Source organism: Thermobia domestica, chromosome 6 (genome assembly GCF_964235325.1).
Source record: "Thermobia domestica chromosome 6, izTheDome1.hap1.1, whole genome shotgun sequence".
Lineage (NCBI taxonomy): Eukaryota > Metazoa > Arthropoda > Insecta > Zygentoma > Lepismatidae > Thermobia > Thermobia domestica.
The window spans coordinates 184,434,742-184,460,367 of record NC_137459.1 but is presented as its reverse complement, the minus strand read 5'-3'; the positions used below and the strand labels follow the sequence as shown (position 1 = coordinate 184,460,367).

At 34.3% G+C, this 25,626-nt stretch overlaps 1 protein-coding gene across 2 annotated transcripts in view; it reads left to right on the top strand.

The window, feature by feature from the left end:
* Nucleotides 1–25,626, top strand: part of LOC145688354 (uncharacterized) — a 316,110-nt gene that overhangs the window by 201,006 nt on the left and 89,478 nt on the right. Inside the window, exon 1 of one of the 2 annotated variants that reach the window (XM_081762499.1) lies at nucleotides 1,802–2,167. The exons of the other annotated variant lie outside the window; for it this stretch is intronic. The gene's annotated coding sequence lies outside the window, so the exon portion shown is untranslated. Of the gene's footprint in view, nucleotides 1–1,801; nucleotides 2,168–25,626 lie in introns of those variants that run through there. 2 annotated transcript variants of the gene reach the window in all.

Here is a 25,626-nt window from a genome sequence, read left to right as displayed (position 1 = left end):
AACGACATACATTTAATACCATAAAAAAATTTTAATACTCTCAAAAACTATGCAACCAAATTTATTCTCAAAGGCTTCATTTGGTTCAGCTCAATGTGATCTTTTGACTGATACATCTATCATTTTTGGACAATATTCTAGTTAAAGAAAAATTGAAGTTAAAAAGAGTTAATCGTAATTTTGAGTTATATCTTATCAACAATACTGTGTGCTGTCGTTTTGCTAGTGTCATAATGAAAAAAAAAGCTTAATGAGTGTACACTACAGAATCAGATTCATCTTAAAAGATTGCTTGGTTACTGTAAGGCAACAATTTTTAGATTTATAAAAAAATCGATTTTTATCAAAATCAACGGATGGTAACTTACAGTCACCCACATTATTTTCTTTACCTCGGAGAACTTTTTTTTGTGTGTGTGTGTGTGTGTGTGTTAAACGCTAGCTGTAAAATATCTATTGTCTATATACTCCACATCAAGGATCCCAACTCTTCAAGTTTGATTATGTGCACCTTCAGGTGCGCAACCATTTTTTTATTTTTTTATTTTTTTTTTTTTGGAGGGGTCCAATATTGTACCGGTAAGTCACTACGTCTATTTAGTATTGAACGTGTGTTATTCTGCATCCGAAAAGAAGATAATAATTGTAAAATACTCGAACTATATTTTCAGCAAAAAAAAAAAAAAAAAAAGAGAACTAGATTGTTTTTAAAAGAGAAAGAGTATAGATGAAGTGTAAGATCAAATTTTCATACTACATCAATCATTTCCCTGTTAAACAAGTATAGTTTTATTGATCAAGTGTACAAATGTATTTTGAGTTACAACATATTTTTAAGGGGGGGGGGGCGGACTCGATGGATTCCCCTGTGGGTGCATCATTACCTGCCCTTCTTTAAATTCCTCTGACATGTTCTCCCAAAAATAATTACCTGCTTGCAAGCTTGCTTCATACTTCTGATTCTTAGAACACGTTCCCCTTCTTCGTATAACCTCGAAAATTTTTTAATTATTAATTGGCTTAATTTTTTTTTATTGGATATTCTCCATGTATTTTCACTAGGAATTCTGGGTCGTGGACCCTCCTTTGATGCAGCCCTGCTCCCAACAAACCTTCAAACGACACTTTTGTAAATAGTAAACTATTCAAATCTATAGTGTTTCCCAATGAATAAAGTAACTATTATACATTGTTGTCTTGCTTAAGAAAAATAACAATAATAATCTAAGGATTCTAATGATTTTGTACACAAGAAAGTTTCAAAACAGCGAGTTACTCTACACGCCAAAGTTGGTACTATGGGCTTTGAAGTGTTTCATGCTCCTTAATTTTAATATGCCATTTCAGAACGTTGCTCAAAAAGTCTCTAGTTAAGATGGATTTGAACCTGAATTAATCTATTGAGAAAACTACAAAAGTTGGAAAGGAGGGATGATGCGTCAACAATTCCCCGTACTATCAATTTGTCGTGTGTTTGTTGCTAGTTGGTAGAAGAGGTAATCCAGTGTAACAGACGTGCTAAGTGCTGAACAGATAATGATGGCATAGCTAGTTCTGTATGCTGAGAGACAACGCGTAGCTTCTCTTGCCAGTTTTGAGTTTACCTTTTCGTATAGACTTAAGAATATTTCTATCAAACACACGCACACACGCAACACTTGGCGTTCCAGGTTCTCTCTCATTGTTACCCCATCCCACACCACCACCTGGTTGCTACTTCCCGCATCAAGTCACGTGACTGGCCTTGTAGAGGTGGTTGGAGGGCAATGGATGAGGCTTCAGCCAGCAGTAGATGCTAAGCACTTCATAAGTGAAGAGTAGAGTAGAGAGGGTCTTCACCTCGCGCATAGTAGCGTGCTCGTAGGTGTGTGAAAGACTAAAGAACTTAGAATACGTGGTATTTGTCTTTTTCACTTTGTGGCTGATGCTACAACCAGATATTTTTGAGGAGTGGAACAAGCTGAGATTTTTCAATGTTCATAAGTGGTTGTCAAGTGTAGTGTATTGGTTTACTTAGTAACACAGAGGTCATCGATGTGCATTGAAGTTTTGTTGTTTTCAAATGCATTGGAGTTTATAGGAAATTTTATATAATAAAAACAAATCAAAACAAAACGACCAAACGTGAAGGAAAAGAAGATTGTGATGAAGTAACACTGGCCGTCACGTAAGTGTTTCTTCAGCTGTTTATAAAATACGTTAATTTTCTGTAAACATGTTTATTTACTACTTGAAGTTCCAGATCAATTTGGCTATTCAAAGATTCATTCAATGGACTAGTTTATGAGATAATTTATTGCATTGTTTTGTTATTATTTGATATTAAGTAAGTCAACTCAACTTTAAGTGCTCCTGGTTAGAGTTCCTTCTTATGTGTGCGTAGTCCTCCGTTGAATGTCCAGTACATGCAAATAGAGCAAATATATTTGAAATTAGCTTTGTTTTAATGCATTTTATGTGTTAATATGATAATAATAATAACACCAGTGATCGGAATTTACTTCTCAACGCAACAAGTCGTGTAATATGTTTTTTACTAGTCGTAAATAATCATGAAGTAGAAATTCTAAAAGAATAGTAAAAGTCATTTCTAAATACTAATTTATCATTAACTTATGATATAGCTATAATTGTACAATCTTTTTTTTTTAAGAAAAAAGTTTTACACTAGTATTACAAGAATAGTTATTTTGGGAAATAGGCCCCCTGGTAGTTTTTAACCATCTTTGGAGCCAATAGTCGGACAAACCAGGGTCGGTTATCCAGTCAAGGAAACTATTTGTAAGATAGGCGTCAAGCTGTGTTGACTGCTTCATTACTGTGTTGGCTGCTTCATGGGCTGGGTTGACTGCCCATTGATAGTGTCCTGTAGTCTGCTACAGACACTGATCTTGGTGAATTTTCTTCATCTCCCCTTTTAATTATCTTGACGGCATAGTACGTATATCGTACCTAATGCACCGTAATTTATAAAACACTTTACTTTTGTTATTATATATTCGTGGTGTTTGTTTGTTGAAGCTTAGGGCCTTTTTCAACATCGAGGCTACATAAGACATGTTGGCATGGCTGAAATGGCTTGCTACAGTTGAAGGTGGGATCTGAAAAGCTTTAATGCGTTCAATATTCTTACACTATCAGATGCGACCATTCCTCCAAGTGCTTTCCCGGCAACGGCCATCCCGGCAACTTCTCAAAATTTACTATTCAATTTCTGAACTTTGCCGTTCTTAAGAATATCATGGCAAAATTCAAGGTCGATTGTGTTATTTTTAATTAAAAGTTCTATCCCCCCCAAAAAAAGTTTCTAAACTCGAGTGTGGACATCCATACATGAGATGACTGCATCCAAGGCGCACGCACTATCTAATAGACTAGCAGGGCAGACTATGTATATGTCCGTGTAGGAAGAAGGGAAGAAATGGCCTTGATCATTACTTGAATGATGAAATCTCTCGCGGCTACATTGTTATGGTACACATCTTTGGCGTGGAACCGGGTTCGATTCCTGACGGGAGCTTGTGTGGTTCGAAGCGCACGTTAAGCTATAGGTTCACGTCTCATATAGCTTCAGTGCTGAACAGGACACTAAACTCTTAAGTTAACCAACCAACCAAGTGGTTGGATAATGCATTAATTCGATATATTTTCAATATGGCAAAGCGTTCCTAGATGTTATTGAGGATGATGAAAAGAAAACCATATGAATGGCTTGCACTATCTTTAGTATTAAAAAATACTCAGTATGTTTATGTTCCAAAGGAAAACCTCTTCAGTTCGAAGATAAACTTTTATTAATCTTACTGATATACCAGTTTATGCATGATATTCATTGCCATGATCTGGGTAGTAGGCTCTGAAATTAATAATTGTTTTCTTTTTTTCTTTTTTTAAAAGTTTAATGTCCCTGTGCAGCATCAAGCTAAACAAAACGTGATCCTACACCAAAATATACGAGCAATCTAACCTGGGTAGTTTTCTCTAAAGGGAGGAATGCTAAATATTTATCCGCAACGGAATCCACGACCTCGGTTAATGGAATACGTATTATAAAGAAATATTCCACTAAACATGTGTCTGTACTTTACTGATTAGAGATTAGATGTGTGAGGAAAAGTGAAACACATAGCCCTACAACACGGGTGCCGATCTTGGAGGCCAAAAGAAACCCTATCCCCTGAGAAGTTTGCTTGGGGCCCTCGGACTCTACATATCTTTACTTGTACATCTGACTACAAGACACACATGCCTGAGCCGCCCCCTCTCTCCTGAAAGTTATACAGAAACCGATGCCGCTTGACAACCCTTTTAACTCCTGTCTCGCAAACTTGTTGGTGGGAACTCTAATTCACTGGGAGACCTGACATACCACGCCTCAAAGTGACCTTTGAATCAACCGATTCTACAGAACCTACCTCATCTCTGTATTTCCTATTCATTTTCTCTGAATCAAGGCAACTATTAACCGTACATCAAATTTCGGACTTTGTGTCCAACGATTTAAAAGAAAACGCAGTAAAATAAAATTTCCTCTGTTATAATCAATTATTTGCACATCTTACGCAACCTTGCATGTAATTGGCCAGTTCCATATAATCAAAGTGCGGTTATCTATATCCACTGTAAGATTCCAATGAAGACGTTAGTGAAGACTTCATAGAAATTGGTTTTGTATTTTCCCACAATTGGCTGCAAAATATACTACAGCATAGTTGATGTTAGTATAGATTATCATACTACCAAACTTAACTGTAAGGTCATTTTACAATTGATACAATTAGCAAGGAAAGCGGGAATTAATTTTAAAAGAAAGTTGTGGAGGGATTATTTTTAAATGCATTGTCCAACATTCACTTGGTGGGAATCATGAAACCCTTGCAGAACTGTTAGGATAGTCGCTGACGGGACTTTCAAATTGCGAAGCAAAGAGGATGACCGTTTATGCATATTGCTTGATTTCTCTTTGAATGAGCAGTCCTGTTGACTACAAGAAAGTTTGAGTCTAAAATTACTCCACATGAGTCCCAAGCTTATACGCGAGAATTTATTTCGGGACAGATACAAAGCTTTCGAAGAGAGGGGGAGTATCCAAATTCAATATCAAGATAAATTATATTAAAATATGTAAAATTAACGATATAATTAAATTACATTTACAAGAAAGTCTATCTTTCTGGGATTAGGACTCTCAGGATACACCCCAGCGTACGTGGTTGCTGGGTCCTGAAACTGTAGTTCCTGGAGCAAAGTTTTCCGTAAAGAGCTTCAAGTGATTCATGACTGTGTTTTCTCCAGGTGTATATCCGGAAGAGTTTTCCTGCCCTTCCGGAGTTACAACAAATTAAATTAAATTTTATATACCATTCTTCTCCAGGGAAGATTATTTTTATTTTTGTTTTAGGATCTAATTTAAATCAAACAGTGTCTCAGTGCATTCCCCCACATTTTGATTTAACCCTCCGCGGAGCAAAATTTTCCGGAAGAAAGTTCGCCCGCGATGAGATGAATAAATTAAATTTTATAAAACATAACACTACGTTATTAAGAAAAATTACACGTTAACAATTCGTTTTCTCTATTTGAGACTTGAGCCTTTTGTGCTTTGTGTTCTTGCTCAACACCAAGGTTCTAAAGTACGGTATCTACTACCAACAAAGGCTCCGAACTGTAACCAGTGCTTGAATCCAATGCAATTGGTGGTGCCATGTAAGAGCAACCCTCACAGTGTAGGCCGTTCACCACCACACAGTCTCGAATCCAAGAAAGATAGATTACAGGACCACGCCACTGACTACGTTTTACACCATTCAAGCCAATGCTTTATAATACACTTACGACTTCTGGAAGTTTTATTTGAAATTTATTGATTGAAGCATAACGTCCTTTTCCAGCAACAAGTCTTATCGCTTAAAGTGAGGTCCAAACCACTACTTGGGTCTTTTTTCCAAGGCCATAAGCCTCACCGATATCTGAAACATATTTGTCACTTACTTATTTCAGTTTTAAATCCTACGGTTATGCCGGTTAGGCTAAAGGAGACGGTAAGGATAAGAAATGAACGAAATGGTGGAATGAAGAAAGTGGGAGGAAACGGAAGGACCCCGAGAAAACCCACGCACACTGTGTTTGTTCAACACAAAGTTCACTTGGCGCGAGCTGGGATCGAACTAGGGACCCCAAGCACCCGAGGTGAACGCTCTTACTCTGATCCACTGCGGACCTGGAACATATTTCAAATACTATTCCAAATAATTTATTTCTGTCATGCTATTAATTTTCCGTATTCTGTTAGTTGCGATATAGAATGGTAAAGTTAAAAAAAGTACAAGTTAAAACAAAGATGAACTTCAAAATATACTATTTTCAAAATTTTAATATACTAGCTGAATCTTTGCTGTGCACACAGCACATCATTCTAATATGAGCATTAATGAATCTCTTTCCTCCCTCCTCACTATCCCTGCACATGCCCCTCTACTACAGAGACAGAAGTAAAGGATGGGAGGACTCACAAAATAAGTGAATTGCTATAGATGCAAAAAATTCAATCATAACTTTTTTCTTATTAACTCATATCTGCATGAGTACGCCTCATTATGGCTCTAAAGTCCTTTGAAGTTACCAGCATGCAATGTTTCCCCATTCAGAGTAAAGCAAAGTTCCTGCAATGTCCGTCAACCTGCTATACGTAATTTTTCTGCTGGTTGCCTAACACAAGGACATCAACTTTAGCAACGCTGTAGCGACAATGTTAACTTTATGGCTAAAAAAAAACTCCTAAACCGTAGAATATATATATATATATATATATATATATATATATATATATATATATATATATATATATATATATATATATATAATGAGTATGGAAGCAAAACGTGCTAAATCCATTTATCAGTTTGGTCAAGAAACCAAGGAAAAGTGACGCCCTTACGTTTGAGAATTGTTGAACTTTTTTTTATCACTACTTATTGCGGATGAATGAAGTCTACCACTAAACAAAATAAGTTGTTCAACAATTCTGAAACATAAGAACATCACTTTTTCTTCTTTCCCTGACAAAATTGTAAAATGGATTTAGCAGGTTTTGCTTCTATACTCCTGAAATGTAGTGGCCCTTAAAAAAAAGAAAACCAATGAAAACTGTATATCTACACAAAATTTGGAATTGACCAGGGAAAACGGCATGTTTCTAGAACTTACGTTTTCAGAGATCTCACTGTCTAAAGAAATTAGCAACAAACACATAAAGATAGCATTTTAATATATAAATATGGTCCCTATAGTTAGTGCACGCGCCTTTGGCGCAGTAGATCCAGGTTTAATTCGCAATGGGAGCTTATGTGATTTTGATCCCATGTAAAGCTCTAAATTCATGTTTCATATAGCCTCGGTGCTGAACGGGGCGTATGATAGCAAGAAATCTATTATATGGATCAATCGATATAATTTGCGTGTCTGTAGTTTTTCCTTTTTTTTTTTTTTTTTTTTTTTGTGGTATGATATTAATTTTCAATTTGTCTGATCTAACAAAATTGAAGAACTAAAACTATCGCATAGTACAGTATAAAGCAGCAACTACACAATAATAATAATAATAACCTCCAGTTTATTTATGAACAGTATTCGTGATATAGTACCTTAATTAACAGTAAAAGCAAGGAAGCTTAGAAAGGGAGTCGATGAGAACTTGTATTTAGAAACACCATTTCAGCATTAGTCTAGCTGAAGTAGGGGGAAAATCCTGTTAAACCACAATAGGAATAGCCAGCACATGATTTGAGCCTAGGATCTCGCGATTACGAAACAAAAGCACTAACCATTTACTCCATCTGTATTAGTCAAGCATATGTGTATATATACAATGTGCCCATCTCGCAAGGACTTGGGTAGAAGCCCCCAAATTTACCATATTTCCCAACTTTACCATCTCGCCAAAATTACCATTCTACACCCACAATTTAGTTTTTTCTTCATCAAATTTACGATATATATGTAGTTTTTCCACTTATGAAAGAAATATTTCAAAATGAAATTAAAAGAATTTGAATTCCATCTTATTGTAAAACAGAACCTATTGGCAGCTACTAGTGAAAGTTCAATGCTCTTCCGGGAGTTAAACCGATTTTTTTTTTTTTTTTTTTTTTTTTTTACTGCCAGTTAATAAGTATATTCTTGTGGCCAAGATAAAGCATCGGTAGATACAATATATGTATAAATATTTTGAATCAAACCTCCTGAACTAAATTTTGAAAAGGGATATTCCAAAGCATTGTGTGTAAAATGGCATGGTCTATCCGTGCAGAGTATAACATCTGTTGAACTTTATGCATCATGAAGTACTTTGCTGGCACAGCGTAATTTACATACAAAAATCTACGGAAGTAAAAGAGCTGGATACTATCAATTATTCAATCTCAAAATAGAAACTATTGTGTCTTGCTCTTGTTAATTTGTATGGAGCGAATCAGATGGTTCCCAAGAAAACATATCATCTGCTACAACCGTTTTTTGTTCTGCTTGCTTAACATTGCAGTCGGTTTCTCTTCCTAACTACCTGGGTGCATTTATATGGGCAATTACAAGCTGCTACTGCGTTTGGCTTTTTATGTCTAAAACAGCACTTTTTGTGCCCATCAGAGAATATGAAAGTATATAATCTTCCAGAACACATTCTAGGAGAAAAAAAAATACTTGTATTATTGATAGGCATGTATTTGTTATGTGTCATAGTTCAGTTGTTTAATGGCGTGCGATTCTCACTCAGCAACAGTTTAATGTTGTGCCTTTTTAATACAAACCTCTATAAATAGATACTAATAAGCAGATATGTTTATGAACAGTAAATAGTATAGATTTTGTGGTGTGGTGTCTTATCTTAAATTACATTAGATTAAATCTTTAGTTAGAAGTCCGGTGGCTACAGGCAAGGGCGCCGATTTCTCTGTAAATTTGGGGGGCATTCAGATGCAGAAGGTATATATATATGAGAATTTAGAAACAAATTGCACTCATATTTTGCCAAATATTGTATATTCATAAATATAAAAAGAGGGGCCCACATGAGCTTTGCGGGGGCTCGGCCCCCCAGGATCGGCGCCCTTGGATACAGGGGCGTGCATTAAAACTGTGGAACTATTATTTATCCTGAGTAAACATAATAATACATTAACAATATGATTTCTCTTAAGAGGAAAAGTACGCTACGTCACTGAGTGGCTATGCGGTGGGTGAAGTTAATAATGAAAGAAGATATGCTAGGGTGGAAATGTGGAAGGGAAGAGATAATCCCAAGAAAATCCGTGGACAAAATGTTGTCTTAGAAGCTGGCATGAGATCAAACTTGTAGCTTTGCTCACCAGAAATAAAAGCACTACCACTGAACCATCACGGATTTGCTTTATTTTTCCAATTTTGTAAATGAGTTCTGATTACACCTATTATTAATTTTCTTGAAAAGTGACTTGAATCAAATCTATTAGATTTTCTGAAGAGTTTCCATTTGTAGAACGTTCATGTATGTAAGGTCAAGGAGAAGTAGAATATACCTAGGTGATATTTTTATTGTCATTAAACGACATTTGTTGCAACAGACAGCGTCAAAATTTACAGAGAAGGAAAACGTTATAATTTACAATTTTCTTCAACTTCTTCGGTACTATATAGAATTACTTACAAGAAAACATTTACAGTGCTTTTCGAATTCATTACTACCCTTCACTCCTATATCTACCGCTAATGTATTGTACAGTCTCATCCCAGTATGTTTATTTATTTATTTATTGTTTTGCTTAACTCAATATGGGAAATATTCAAATCATTCTTTATGTCTAGTATTATATGAATGAATACTGCTGCAACACATAGAGGGAGCTGTCATGATTTGCAGTTCCTTGGAAAATGGTCTACACAAGTGTTTCCCCAAGTGTGGTCAGGACACATTAGTGGGTCACGGGCTGTCTTTTGGTGGGTTGCGAGAAGCTTATGATTTACGAAATGTAAATGGTTTCAAATACACCAATGTCAATGCGTACTTGACTAAAAGTAGTTGGGCCACAAAATATTTTTTATTATTTAGTGTGAGTCGCAATAACAACAAGTTTAAAAAACACTGATATACACGTACAGTATCGTGTAATCCCTTTATTTCTCTTATAACTTTCTTCTACCATTTAAAGACAGTTTGTGCACTATGCCAATTACCCCACAATATTATATCATACTGTAAATGAAAATGCAAAAAAAAAAAAAAAAAAAAAAAAAGAAAGAAAAAAGAAAAAAAAAGAAAAAACTATCCTGTGAGAAGTAACTGCTTCTATCTTGCATTAAAAAAACTAATAGTATTTTTAGTAATAGTGATTCAGTACTTTTTAGATACAGTATCAGAATGCTACTAAAAATAAAAGCAGCAAAACTTTCAGCTTTGGATCATCATATCATATACTCATACAATGATATACGCATTTTAAACGATACTAATAATAGAAGAAAGTATGTTGAATACTAATGTTAGAAAAAGTAAACAAATAAATAGAGGTCATCAACATGGTATTTTCTTATATGTATTTAACTTGTTTCACTTTCATGTTAGAGTCTTTTTAGTTATTTTCGTATCTATTTAGACACGTTTTCAGACTGGAGAGAAGGAAATTTATCTGAGCAGCAGTTACAATATCTAGAAGAGCATAGAAGGTACAACTATTTCTTTGGCTTTTACAATCCACAGATGCATTCCAGCTTTTCTCTTTTGTCCGTGAGAACTGTATTAACATGTCAGAGGTGCTAGGTACAGTAGTGATCCGAGAAATTTACATTCCAAGAAGAAAACTAACTACTTCTTTCTTTTCATCATTTACAGAAGTATGGTGATAATAAAGTCTGGCTGTTGAAATTTATCTCCTATTTAGTTATGAGTTCTCGTGTGTTTACTTCTCTGTATTTATTTAACACTACGTTCAACTCACAACACAATTGAAAAGGGTTATTCAGCTTGTTTCTACAGTAACCTGTGGTAGAATCTTTACCATCTCCTGTTAGATGTTCTGAAAACAAACCACTCCTGTGGATCCAAGAAGTTGTATCAGTTAGCAAGTGGATTTCGCCATTTACTTGATTGATAGCTCTAATAAACTCTCTTGCATCTTCCTCGATGATATTTCAAAAATGACATGTTTAAACATGCATCTGTCTATTAGTTTTGGTCTTCAGTATTACCAGAAATTGTTGTCACACAAAAGTATTGTGATTAGGTCTCTGAAGAGTTACTTAACCACTCACGAATGCTTCTAGTACGATCTTTTTTAGTTTTTTTTACAGGTATAAATATTGCCCATCAAAATTTTGGCCTTATCCAAAACATATTGTCTGGATTTGATTATTGGAAGCTTTGTGTATTTTTACGGCCACGAGACTGTACAAGGTCTCGTAATCAACACTAAACAACTTTGAGAAATAAATCCTCACACAAACACATGAAACAAAAGACTAACATGGGTGCTCAAAGATATGTTTCTGAGCTATAGCCGGCAGGAAATTAGTCAAAATAATATGAGGTGTTGCATGGCCAAGTGGCGTAAATCACTTTTGAGATATTTTGTGATATTGAGACTTACGCCACTTTGAAGTGCAGAGTCATCGTGAATTTGAATTTACGATGTTTTTTATGTTTCCATCTCTTGGCCTATTTTTAACTCCGAGATACAGGTTATGGTTTCAAGTTTATGGCAATGGTTTAATCTCATTTTTGAGAAAAAATGAGTTACGCCACTTTGTCATCCAATGCCTCATATAAAGAGTCATACCATAACATAGTGTACAATTCCTTTATAACATTCCAGTTAACACTAAAAATAGGCTGCGGGTTAAAATCTACCAAGAATGAAAGGATGAGTTTGCTCGCCTCATATTAAAACAAGCCGAAATGAACCAAACTTATAAGCTTGCGGCGTGCAAAACTGTGGAACTCACACTCCGTTGTCAAGCTGACGTTCTTGCTACCAAGCCCAGCCACCAAATATAACGATTTTCATTTCTTAGCAATAGGTCAGATCAGACCAATAGTTACCGAGAAACAAAGTACCACATGCAAGGCGAGTCGAGCTCGGACACCAAATAAAGCTTTTTTTATCCACTTGGCCAGTAGCTTCCGAGAAGTAATGTATCACAAACACACACAGTACATGGAAAATTACAAAGCGAAGAGCACAGATTGTTTTACTCAGATATTGAGAAAGGTGGTATAATAGTGTGGAAATAAATGTGGGTAAAACTCCTGGAAGACAATGCAGTAGGATTAGAATTTGATTATGTTAAGAGCAAAGAGAATACTCTGGAACCATTTCGTGTGCAAACAACTAAAAATGGATAACAAACTACGAGGAAATATAAAAAAAACAGTGACATAGAAAAAGGGTAAATACCTGTAGTTCTAATCGCAAATTTAAATGCTTTTGTCAGACGAGAAGCTAGTGAAGTAGAAACTTATGTTTCGTGAATGAAATGAGAGAGAAGAGGAGGATGTTATTGGTTTCATTGATTGCAAGCAAATGTTTTGATTGGTTTGGTTGAGTTTCGCATCCCGTTGAACAGAGAGGCTATGTGAGACGTGGATATACAGTTTCATGTGATATCCGAACTACATGAGCTCCTGCGGGAAAAGGAACAGTAAATGTTTCGAAAAGCATTCAGGCCTTCCTTGAAATCGTCATATTTTTAGACCATAACATTATACTGCCAAAGTAGATGTCCAGCTAAAAAGTACAAAAAAGAAATAACAATTTCAATATGTAAAACTGAAGAAAAGAGGAAATGAAGAAACGTTTTGAATGAAAGTTTGAATATACTAACGGACAGTGGAAGCATGCTGAACTTGGAATCATCATGCTGTAGAAAAAGTAGTAGGATACAACAAACGGCAAACATTTGAGAAACCATATATTACTGAGAATATATTGAAGAGAATGAGGGCAATACAATTTAGTGGCTCGGGGAAAGAGAATGGTGAGAACCACTTCAGGTGAAATTAAGTTATGGTTTGTGATCTTACCACAGAACAGTATGTAGGTAGTTTTATTTCAGAAATTGCCTGCAGATGGCAGAAATAAGTCGTTTGATATATGTCATTATATTAAATTGTATGAGCATGTTGAACTTTCTTTTCCAGTTTACTTGAAATCTAGAAAATATCAATTATAATTGTCTTCCCCGAGCTACTCAATTCTCGAAACAAGATGCTAGGACCTATCAAGCGGGTAAAAATATGTAAAAGAAACTAAACGGAAGATTATGAAGGGAAACAAACGGAGCAATAGAGGAATTCTACGAAAGAAAATAGGTAAATATTTCAGTATTAGAAAGTATGGGAGCATGTGCCTTCAAGCCATCTTTATTTCCAATTGCAAAGTCGCAGGCCTTTTTTTAAACACTGTTTAACAAATAACGAATGTAGACACTCGCACTTGTTCTATACTATGAAGATAAATAACTTTTGAGTATCATAACACTTACAATCTCCTGGATGTTGGGTAATGACGTTAGCATATATTTATTATTATTATTATTATTATTATTATTATTATTATTATTATTATTATTATTATTATTATTATTCAAACCCATGCGCCTCGCAATGTGGGGATTTGAATGAATCATCAGCGAGATCACCCTGTTGGTTTAGAGAATAAAATTGCAGGGCAAAAGTAAATCACAGAAGCAATGATGTAGCTGAGAATCCTATACTCAGCCTGAATAAATTATTTCACACCAACTTTATTTTTTTTTCATATCAATGATAGTAATATCTCACTAGCAGTGTACTTTGCAACATTAATATCGTAGTATACAACAGTAGAAAGTCTTACGAAATGATGGTTCACTATCTCTCGAAAACGAATTATAAATAAGCAGTGAACTTGCTACTTTTCCTGGAAGGCCAAATTATTTTCTCCTATGGTACAAGGCTCCTCAACAATGGAATATGGCGCAACTTCTCCACTTGCTTCGCACAGGGACGACCCTGATCATCAGTGATTGAGGACCAATACAAATCCTCTTGATAATGTCTAAGATTTGACAGTAGGTTTACTCAGATTAGTATTCAAGTAAACTCTGCGGGACTCAGAGATTTCTCGAAGGGTTAGTGTACATAGTTGAACGTACTGAACGTACTGGAACTAGATCGGCAAAATAATAGTTAATAAAATGTCTAAATTTGCAATATTTTTCTTTCGAATTTAAATGATTTTCAAAATAACAGAATTATTGAGAATGTCACGGTTTCTTGCACATAAATTTCAAGTGATGCATTTGTTATTATATTTTTATTTTGTTAATATTAGCTAGGTATTGATACTTGCATTTTGATGTCCATCAGCTTTAAGTTACTTTAGTTTTCATGCTGTATATATCCAAACAGCAAATTGAGCTTTATATTCATGTAAATGTATACTACGAATTTGATTTATGGTTCGTGGGAATATGTATATAGTTAGCGCAAAACACTGTTGAGTACTTGGAAAAGTAGATGGATACCTAATGTTACAACTGGAAGAAGTTTATATGTTCAGTACGCAAAATATAAAACAGCGAGTTTCACTCGCAGCCTAATGGAGACTGAGAATATGCAGTATATCAACATTATTTAATTTCTCTCGAATATATGGAGCATCGTACTCTGGAAAGCTCATTACGAAGCTTTATTACCTTCCTTGAAACCATAGACCCTTTGCTCTATATCTGTCATGATAACACAGAACAAAATCCATGATCCCCGGCAAATTTGCTGAAATTCTTGATTTCACCGAATATTTACGATCAAACGTGGACGCACATATCTTTTATATTACAGTTATCGTATTCTGTTTTTCGTATAAGATAATTTCATTTTAAAATTATTTAATATGAAATTAATAGAGAAAATCACATGATTATTTTTTTTATTTGGCTTCTTTACATATACAATTGTAAAAACATATATATACATTCTGTAGGCGATAACTGAAATTCAATGATTTTGAATGAAATGACTAACTCGACGAGATAAAATTATTAGTAATTTGATGGTGGGTGCCCACCACTCTACTTATGGTAATGTTGTAGTTGATTTTTAATTACGTTATCGAATTACGCCAAAACGCAGAGCAATCGTGACCTTACGATTTTATTTAATTTCTCTCTCGAGTGTCTAGGTAATATCATAAAGTAAACCATATATTACACGAATGTAATTCCCTGCTATTTTTGAGTTGCATCTGTTTTTCCATTTAATTATACGAAGTTCTTTCTCTAACGTGGTATTTTGATTTGCAGCACAAGACAAAAGACATCTGTATTTAACAATACTGCTTTTCTATACGTTGATTAATATACGTTTTACATAAGAAATAAATTTGTCCATCAAGGCATGAACAGCAAGTTTTCAACGTGACTGTGCCACTCTTCTTAATATGGCACAGCGCTGAAAGTTGAGTAAGAAGAGATCGATCAAAGCACTGGCGTCTGGCATGTAAAATTTGGGGGGGGAGGACATCAAAGAAAGTGATTTAAATGGTACTACCTAGCTCAGTCTATTTATTATCTTCAATTCCATTTGTTATCTTTCTGCTTACCTTCACGAACCCTCTGAGGTATATCAAGACCTCTGTTATAATCATTTCACAGCTTCAATATTATATTCCAAATAAATATAATTATTATTATTTATATGTTATTCTGTCGTTAGCAAATAAATTAAATTAGAATACATTATTGAATATTTTGTACTTGAAAATATTGGGGGGACGCGTCCCCGTCGTCCCCCGCCAGAAACGCCCGTGGATCAAAGCACAACATTTTTCTGGACTTGAAATTAACGAAGTTCAGGAGCAAAATCTGGCAAACTTTGAGTCAAGGTTTACCCTGCCTCCTGGCGAAATGCCAGGTCAATAGTGCAGTGTTACAAGTATCTTTTCTCCCGGTACTTGCCAACATTATCTAATATACTTTCCCGCGTGTTGTTAAACCAGGCTTAGAAACCGAAGTAAGACACAATCAATTCCTTGATGTAAGTTGCTTAACGTCTTTTTTGTCTTTTTTCTGCCTCAATTTCTGGGTGAATGGTCACAGTGACGTGCATACATAAGGTTCATTTAGTTCTTTAAATTACCACATGACTTTGCAGTTCTTAGCTACTTGATGACTCTTCAAGGCAGAGAGCTAATTTAACGGCGGTGATGCTGAAAACTCGAAACTACTATATGCCTACCACAGAAGCACGTTGGAATTACCTTCACGGCGGACAATATACTTTTATGAAAACATAACAAGGCTGTGCTGTGTACAGTAGCAGGAAACAACACATGAGCTCTTTTTCTTTTCGTTCTCCCAATATATATTCGCTCACCTAGCATGTTCTACTTCAATGCCATAAGATATAGCTGCATCAGTGGCGTCGTTTGACTCTTCAGGGGCGATTGCTTCCTCCTGCTCAAGTTTAATATGTACATTTTAATCAAAAGTATAATAATGTAGTGATGAAAAACGTGAAAAATCTTTTATATCGAAGTCTTCCTCACTCGCCTTACTCCTAAGCAAAACCTACAATAGTACTGGCTCATTGAATTAATACTTCATACTAGTTTCAGAAATAACTATGTGTCAGAAGCTTTAACTTTTCATAACATAGGTATTTTCAAACTGTTTTTAAACTGTACGAACAAGACTTTTGAGTACAGCCTCAAGCAATAGTTTAATGAGATACTTGCGACTTGAGTAACACAATATTGGAGATCCAGGTTCGATCCTGATGGAAGCTCATGTAGTCCGAATCTCTCATAAAACTCTACATTAACGCCCCATTTAACTATAATAATAATAATAATAATAATCGTAATGATGTGAAACCCTAAACAATCAAAATTATCAACAAGAGCTATAGGATGGAGGAAATTTCACACTTATTACTTATTATTTATATATTTTGTGGCAATTCACGTACGATTTTCAGAAACTACTGTGAATCCATTCTATCTGTTGTTTCTTCGAATTTCCGCTTATTCAGATGCCTACAGGACACCGTCAGTCAAACACTCACTTGAATTAATCCTGTACGAGCATGTGTATTTCGTTTCGGTATTCTGGTGAGCTAGACTGGCTTGTCATTTTATGTGCCACACATACTAGTTTTGCTTGAGGGCTCTCACAGTCTTGTTGGTAAAAAGTATTACTTTGAATTGTGTGTATGCAAGAAAGATAGATTCGTCAATCTAACTTGAGGATGTAGGCTTATAGGAAGCTGTAGAGCATCATTATCCTATAGTTGTATACACTACATGTTTACTTTAGTGAATATTTGAAACGTGTTAATGTAATATTAAAGGAAATGTATCCATAGAGTTATCTATGCATGTCCAGCCAATGTACTGGTGTTGTCTAAAAAGTTTTAAACCATACTGAATTATGTTTTGACTAGAAAGGAATGTACGCTTTTCAGAGCGTGATAATTGTTTTAGTTTAGGACTGAGATGTATTAAGCTGTTACAGTAACAGTAATACTCATAATGAACTAAACACAAAAAAAAATGTATTAGATTACATTTGATTGTGAGAGTTTACTCTAAAGTTCCAGTGAATTTACTACAATCAAAGATTTCTGTGTTTAATGACTTTCCACAGTATTTGGTTTCGAATCACCAATTATTGGGCCATAAAAAGTGGAAAGATCATAAGATAGCATCTGCATTTACTCATCTTAAACATGTACAAGGCAACAATATTACTATAAAAAGATCAATCCTAAATGTTGTTACTTAATAAATAATATTGTACAATTGATATATGTGTAACTAATTGTCATTTCAGAAAATATATGATCTAGCATAAAGTTTATGGATATTTCTGTTCAGTTATTTGTTATTAAATAACGTCAAGAGTATTCGCTAATATTATTTTTGAAGCAAGCATCAATGAACCTTTCTAAACTAAATTATACTAAGCAATTTTCTCGCCAATTCTTTGAAGTGTTCAAAGACATGTGTGTTCAGAGTTTGCTCTTCCGCACATTGTGACTTTGCGATCAATAAACAGAAGTTCTTGACATTGTATCAAGTAGAGGGAGCAACAAAGAACAGAAGATTCCACAAAGTTAGCTAGCAAAGACTGAAAAAGGATTCATTTCATCCTTCTGAAAGAAATTTTCTCCACAACCGCTTGTACTGAGGTTTTGTCCTTACTTACGTGTCTGAGAAACTAGGGTCCATTGGAAGAATACGAGAAGATCTTGTATCTTCTCAAAAGCGAATTGTCCTCTTCTCAAAAAGTCGAGATGAAATCTTTGAGTTTTACGTCCCACGTTTATACCGGTTAGGCTAAAGGAGACGGTGATGATGAGTAATGAATGAAATAGTGGAATGAAGAGAGTGGGAGGAAACGGGAGAACCCCGAGAAAACCCACGCACACGGTGTTTGTCCACCACAAAGTTCACTTGGCGGGGGCTGGGATCGAACCCAGGACCCCAAGCACCAGAGGTGAACGCTCTACCACTGAGCCACCGCGGCCCTGATAAAAAGTCGAGATTTTTGAAAGTCGAGTATCTTATTTATATTTGAATACGTATAAACTTTTCAGAAAATAAAGTCATAATCTACGAAGTAATTCATTCTCTATTATCCAGTTGCATTTCTTACCATATGTAAGTAAGGATAAAAGTTGGGAACTCTCAGTTTAAAAAAAAAAAAAAAAAAAAAAAGTGAATGATGCTTTCAATTTAGACCATAGTAAATCGGTCAGCGTCTAATCCTGACACATTTATTGGCGCCTATCGTATCAATCGGACCCGTAAAGGAGTTTGCGAGTAAATCAATTTCTGCAATCAAATATGCCAAATTTTAAATTTTTGTGTTCCTTAGTTTCAACCTCTTTCTAATTAAGTAATTAGCATTCTCTAATTGGGTTTGATTTGTGCTTGAAGAATCGTGGGAGTGGATACTTTGGATTTCACGTTAAGCTTATATTAATATGTCTTAGAGCTTCAATGGTGAAAAGGAACAATTTGAATTGAACGGCTCGGAGAAACATAATAAACGCCACTTCCGGTGAAATTGAGTTATTAGGTGGGATGGATTGGAATTGAACCACAGAACATATGTAGGTAGTTTAATTTCTGAAATGTTCCTGCAGATGGCAAGGAAAGCTTGTTATGTATGTGTCATTGGATTGAATTGCATGGGAATGTTCAACCTTCTTTTCCAGTTTACAAACACCGTGTGCGTGGGTTTTCTCGGGGTTCTTCTGTTTCCTCATTCCACCATTTCGTTCATATCTCATCATCACCGTTTCCTTTAGCCTAATCGGCATAACCGTGGGACGTAGAGCTTAAAGGTTTCATTATTTTTCAATTTACTAGAAAGTTAGAAGTTGCTGGATTTCAGAGTAATATTGATGTGAAGAAATCTAATCGATCAACGTTTCAAAATGCTTAATGCTTTTAAATATAAATCGTGTGTCATATATGACGTCCTTTGCGTAAATCAAATTGAAAGTGGACCTTTTGTGTGGATCGGAAAATAAACTTGAAACGTAAAATGCATTACAAGAAAATTTGAAGCACCGATGCTTGTCATATACGTATTACACTTCGTTGTACATGTACGCTAATGTATTGTCATTCCTTAGGAAACATTCTTAGTACATTGTTCCTTGATTTAATACAGATTGACGTACCTTAGAAGAAAGAAATAGATTTTGTGTATATATAGTAAATGTGTAGTGTAGTGTAGTAAATGTATAGTAAAAGTCCGAAAAAAGCAAAAAAAAAAAAGTAATAATATTGTCAGTTTTTACTGAAAGGCTATAATTTATTGAAGTTTATGAATAATGAGCAAATTATGTAAACTACTTTCTGTTCACCAATAGTATTTTTAACTATCTGTCATTACAATCCACAGAGGGATGTGGCTGACCAAATGAGTATTTGTTTAATGTTGTATTCTCAGCTTATCGACTACCATCGGTATTACTTCTGGATTTCCAGACAGGAATTGAGTTTGCAACCTCTCAATTCGACTAGCTCCCGTACTGTTTCACAGTGCTATTTTAATGTCAGAATCGAAAATGAGACCAAGTACATTGATTATAGGAAGTACGTTAAACACACGGATATAAGGGAGAGTAATCATCCTCTAATTCTCCAACAAATAATTGCATTGCAAAATGTTCCGTCAAGTTTTATTGTAATGATATTTTGCAGACTTCTAGAGGATATTAGTCTAGATATTTCTAGAATATAGGAATGGTTGCTGAAGTTTTGTTGACCAGACACCAATATTACAAGACAATTGTTTCCCTGCCAAGTCTCTGCACCACAGCAACTACCAATATATTTGAGCCGCAATGCGTTTGTGTCAGAAAGATTGTGCGCCAAAATGTCTCAGCAATACGAATAGAGGACGCGTAAGACATAATGGCGAGTTATGGAATATATCCAGCCGCAATTGCTCTTTTAAGCCAATTTCTCGGCAACCAATAAATTGTCAATTAATATGAAATACTTTTAGTAGCAGATCGGAAAATACAAAGAAAGCAGAATATACTATATGTAATACAGTTGTAATATTAATAAATTAACTTACAGTCGAATAATAAAATTACGTGCAGAATAGCTTTTGCATCTCAGAATAAGTTTTTCATTCCCTTCATCCTGTTCTAATTACCTTGGAGAAAAGGCATACATTTTCTAATTAGTTTCAGATTCAACCCATACTAGGAGGTGTGTTGATTTAGTAATGTAGGGCTTAACTCTTTCTAAAGACGGAAGGGTCCCTAGTTCGATCCCAAAACATGTAAGATTGTGATCGGAATGTCCGTGGACTTCTTGCAAGCTCTCTTATTTCCACTCATTCCTCTCTACTCCACTAACTCTATTACTATTATTCACTTCCATTTTTCATCAATTCCTTCTAGTTTACAAGGATATGGCTTCTGGACGTTATACAAAGATTCTCTTTTAGAAAATTGTACTTGTCATAATAGAGTTATTTTGTGATACTCATCTCACACATAAATGGTAAAGGTATATACTTCAAACTTTTGTGTATATTAATTCAGTTTCAGAAAATTTCATTGAAGTACACAGCCTAATAATGGTGCATCTCTCAGAAAAATGAAAAATAGTACACTTTTACACATAAACTTGATATCAACTTACATTATTGAATGCTGAAGCCTCTGAATCACTACGAGCTTAGAACATCTACTTCCATCGATTTCAAAGTTTCCCTTGAGAAATAAGCATTGATTCAGTACTAATTATTTGACGCATTAATCTGCGTAAAAATAAGAAATTGTAGCCACTGTGAATGTTTGGTAAGACAATTGAAAGGGAACTTTATATTTGTAGCAATTAAGAAATATGTTAAACGAAGCTCTTTGTTAAATCCCCCCCCCCTATCTGCTATCCTTTTGGGCTCGAAAAGAATAATATGATTTACTTTCTTTGTTTCTTTTTTCTTGTTTGCTGTTAAGCTATGTATAATTTTTTTCTGGCTTCAGAATACTTGTTGATGCAAACTTGACAAGTAAATTTGAACAAATTTGAGACAGGCAAATAACTTTATTTTATTTAAAATTGAATATTTCTCCGGTTTCATTAAAGTTATTATTCAAAATTTTTAGCCTCACAATGAATTTTCCACAACTACTCCCTTGATGGCTTCTTTCAGTCTCAAAATTTCACCAAGTCGTCTTCTGGTGTGAGACATTTATTGATGTCTTTTTCCAGTCATGAAACTTCACCTAATCTTTTATCGTGTAAGACGTTTATATTTATAATTTGCATATCAAAAGACATACACATTTCACGGCTGTGCTAACAAAAGGAACCATGTAATAATAATAATGGAAAACTCTATAAGGATGTTATTTATTCAAAATTTCCAACTTCATAGGGCTTTTTTATCGAATGTGGTGAAGAACGAGATAACATTTAACATCCCTTTCTACTCTCTTAGATGTTAGATTTTACAGAATTGTGTTTTATGCATAGCCTAAGTATAACTGTTATTGTTTTGTGATTTTCTCTAACGGACTAGTGAACAGATAAGTGGAAGTCAGCGATCTCTGCAAAAGTAGCCCTCAAACCTAAAAATGCTGGCCACCCCGTGATATAAGGTCTATGGGAAACATTTGACTTTCATCTGATTGAAATGAGGGCAACCCTGGAAAACCTCATTCAGGATGATCAGTCACGAGGTTAGAACATGGTATATCCCTGTTACATAGTGAAAACTCGAACCACTAGTTTATTAACGCTAGGTATTATTTTATGCATGTCTGTATTGTTATATAAAAAAATAATTTTGTTTATTAACATGTAAATAACTCACAGAAACGAATACAGACTGTCGATTTATGAAAGTAGAGAGTTGGGAAAACTCTATATTTGAGAAGCTGACGAACAAGAGGGTAACTAGATAAACTTATATAATGCAAAATTCCATAATATATACTCGTCAGCGAATAATGACGCGATTAATGCCGCTACTGTAATTAATGTGCATAATGACATCAAGCCATCTAAAATGGGCGGAAATATCTCTAGAATGGGAAATGATCATGGCGTGCGTAGAGTTTTAATTGGAAACCTCTGAAAGATTTTTGATGGTTTAAAGTTGAATCTTAGAGAAATTGTTAAAAATTATCTTGAGTGAATTGTGTTTGGTAAAAGTAGATTCCATTAGGAAACTCTTGTTTCTTCCACTAATACATCTTCAGCCTTTTCAAGCCATTAAGTTAGGTATTTCAATCCATTTGTTTGATTTTATTTAAGTTATACAGCACCTCAGAAATCAAATATTCGTATCGTACAGTGAAGTGTAACTTATTTTGCGTATATGAATTAGATAAGTACGATGCACTTTAATTTTTGTTAATGTTTTTACGTATATTGTGATCAATTTCTCTGTTTTTGTTTTCGCATGACATAAGATTGTATGATAATAAAACTGCTTGGTTATCTATGGAGATAGTAAAATACAATTCGAGTTGGAGTAGCTACAAACTAATTGTTCAAAGTCACAGAAAAAATATATCTTTGTATACAAGTATATAATTTGTTATAATCAATCTTTCATATTCACGTTAAAAAGATTTTTCCTCTTACTGGTTTTCTGTAAAAGTTACGTTCCACATTTTATCAGATTTGTTAATGAATCATTCAATGTAGGCCTATCTAAAGCTTGTAAAGTTTTGTCTCACTAGACAATAAATAAGTAACATGGTACTTTTAGCAGAAGACTTAAATGTTTCATTACTATCTTATTTCCAGATTGTATTCTCATGAAGGAACATCACCATACATTCGATAAGCTAAATTCAAAGCCAGTTAAACCTCTAAGGCAATTTAAATAAAGCAACAATGATACATATTCTTATTAGATTCTTCATATTTCTCCTATGTAAGTAAGAAAAATGATCTTCCTTACGTAAACATGTCGTTATGAAGCCGACGTAAAACCGTTTCGTTATTATTGAATATGAAGATAAAATGCAAAGCTGAAAGCATCTCGGGAAAACTATAAATCATCAGCAGAATATTCTTAATGTTTTTCTGTCATGGTGGGGAGGTTTTGCCTACCTATCACATGTCAACAACGACAATAAATCACAATTGTTACTTGGTGAAGAATCCAGCATCCTTGTAACAACTTTTTGAATAATTTTGTTGAGATTTTTAGTGCGTGCAACAAACAATATTGGCATACTGTAATGTACTTTGGTAATGAAAATTAGCTAGAAAAAAATGATTAGGGTGTAGAAGAAATAAGTTATATACATTCATGTTTGTTCTTTGACGTTTATGGACACTTTGTTACGAGTTACGAGTTGGATTGCACCGGGGGAAATTTTGAATACAAGAATCGTGAGCACAGCCAGCAAGTAGACATGACGCTAGTGGCAGAAATAGTATACATACAATTTAATTTCTGAATTAAGTGTCACTGTCCGCAGTACTTTATTGTGAGTTTTCCAACCGTGGTATGTCGCTCATTACAGCGTTGGCTTGGTACATATTCAGAAATAACATTTAACTTTCAAGAATATGTTATTTCTGATGGCTTTGCTGATTTTTAAACATAACTAGAGTCTAAATGAATAGAAAATAAACTTTTGCTATTGATCATTACAAATTAATTTACCATTTCGATACGTGCTTGCGGAGAAAAGTGAAGTAATTTTTAAAATTTGTTCAATCATTATATTTGCAAATTGAGTAAAGCCATCATGAAGTTATTTATTTAGGTAAAAGTCATTCTATGTAAATTTTCATAATATTAATGCAGACTAGATTGTTTTCAAAATTGATCTTAGAGCTTTCTTTTTGTCGTAGAAATCGTGGAAGATTGAATGCATTTAATTCGATTGCAGATCAAAAATACATCGTTAAAAATTTAAATTGAATATTTAATAGTTTATCTAATTGTCAATAGTAACAGTTTGTGTTAAGAAAATTAAAATAATTATCATACCTGGCATTGTATATCGAATATTTTTTTCTATTTATACCACACAGATTTTGAGACATGACATTTAAGAAAGGATATGAATGCCAATTTATGAATAATTTTATTTTTCAAACATATTTTGTAGTGCTTGGTTTCTCATGAGTACTCACACACTGCCAACACTAGATTATTCGATTCTCCTACGTCATTTTTTTTCTCTTTTCCTCTAATGTTTTCCTATGGCTGTCATTTCTCTTATTGCAAAAGCATGTTTTTACTACATACATCAACTGATCAACTGGTTGAAAATGATAGCTCTAAATTAATGCTTCACGTATATATATATATATATATATATATATATATATATATATATATATATATATATATATATATATATATATATATATATATATATATATATATATATATGTGTGTGTGTGTGTGTGTGTGTGTGTGTGTGTCTTTAGTTAGATGCGATGAAGTTTGTAGCATAGACATCAAAATATAATTTATACTTTATAGTATCTTCAAATTCCCGTACATTATATCAAGTTGATATTTTGGCACTCAAGAGCATTTATAAGGAAACCTGAACGTAATATATTTTCTTGTTCTTCTTTTCAAATATTTCCTCCCAACCCTGCTTTATTTCAAGAGTTAAGTGCATCAAGTAAGCCCATTGTTCTCATTAACACAAGGCATTCACTCTTGCTATATTGTGCAAGCTCATGATACTCAATCTAATTGAGTTTTCCATTCATTCAGTAGGAACAAAAACACACAAAAAAATATTCATACTTAATTTCCTTGCTTAGTACTTATTATAACCTTTCCATGTTTGTAGTGTGCGTGTGTGTTTTCTGTTTGTTTGTTGGCATAGATGTTACGTTTAATTTGCATGTGTTAATAAGCGTTTGTAAGAGAGTAATTTGACACCTCCTTGATTCTTCCTACAATTCTTCTGCATTTCCTACACACCACTTCTCTTATGCTGTGAGCATTTACAAGGTTACAAAATTATTTTTCTCCATCACGAAAGCTCTTACCCACACGTTAAATGATGTTTCTGTGTCACATCCCTGCCACTTTTTATATATTACTTAAAGCAATTAAACTATGCAAAACCTTTGCAACAAATCAATGCTA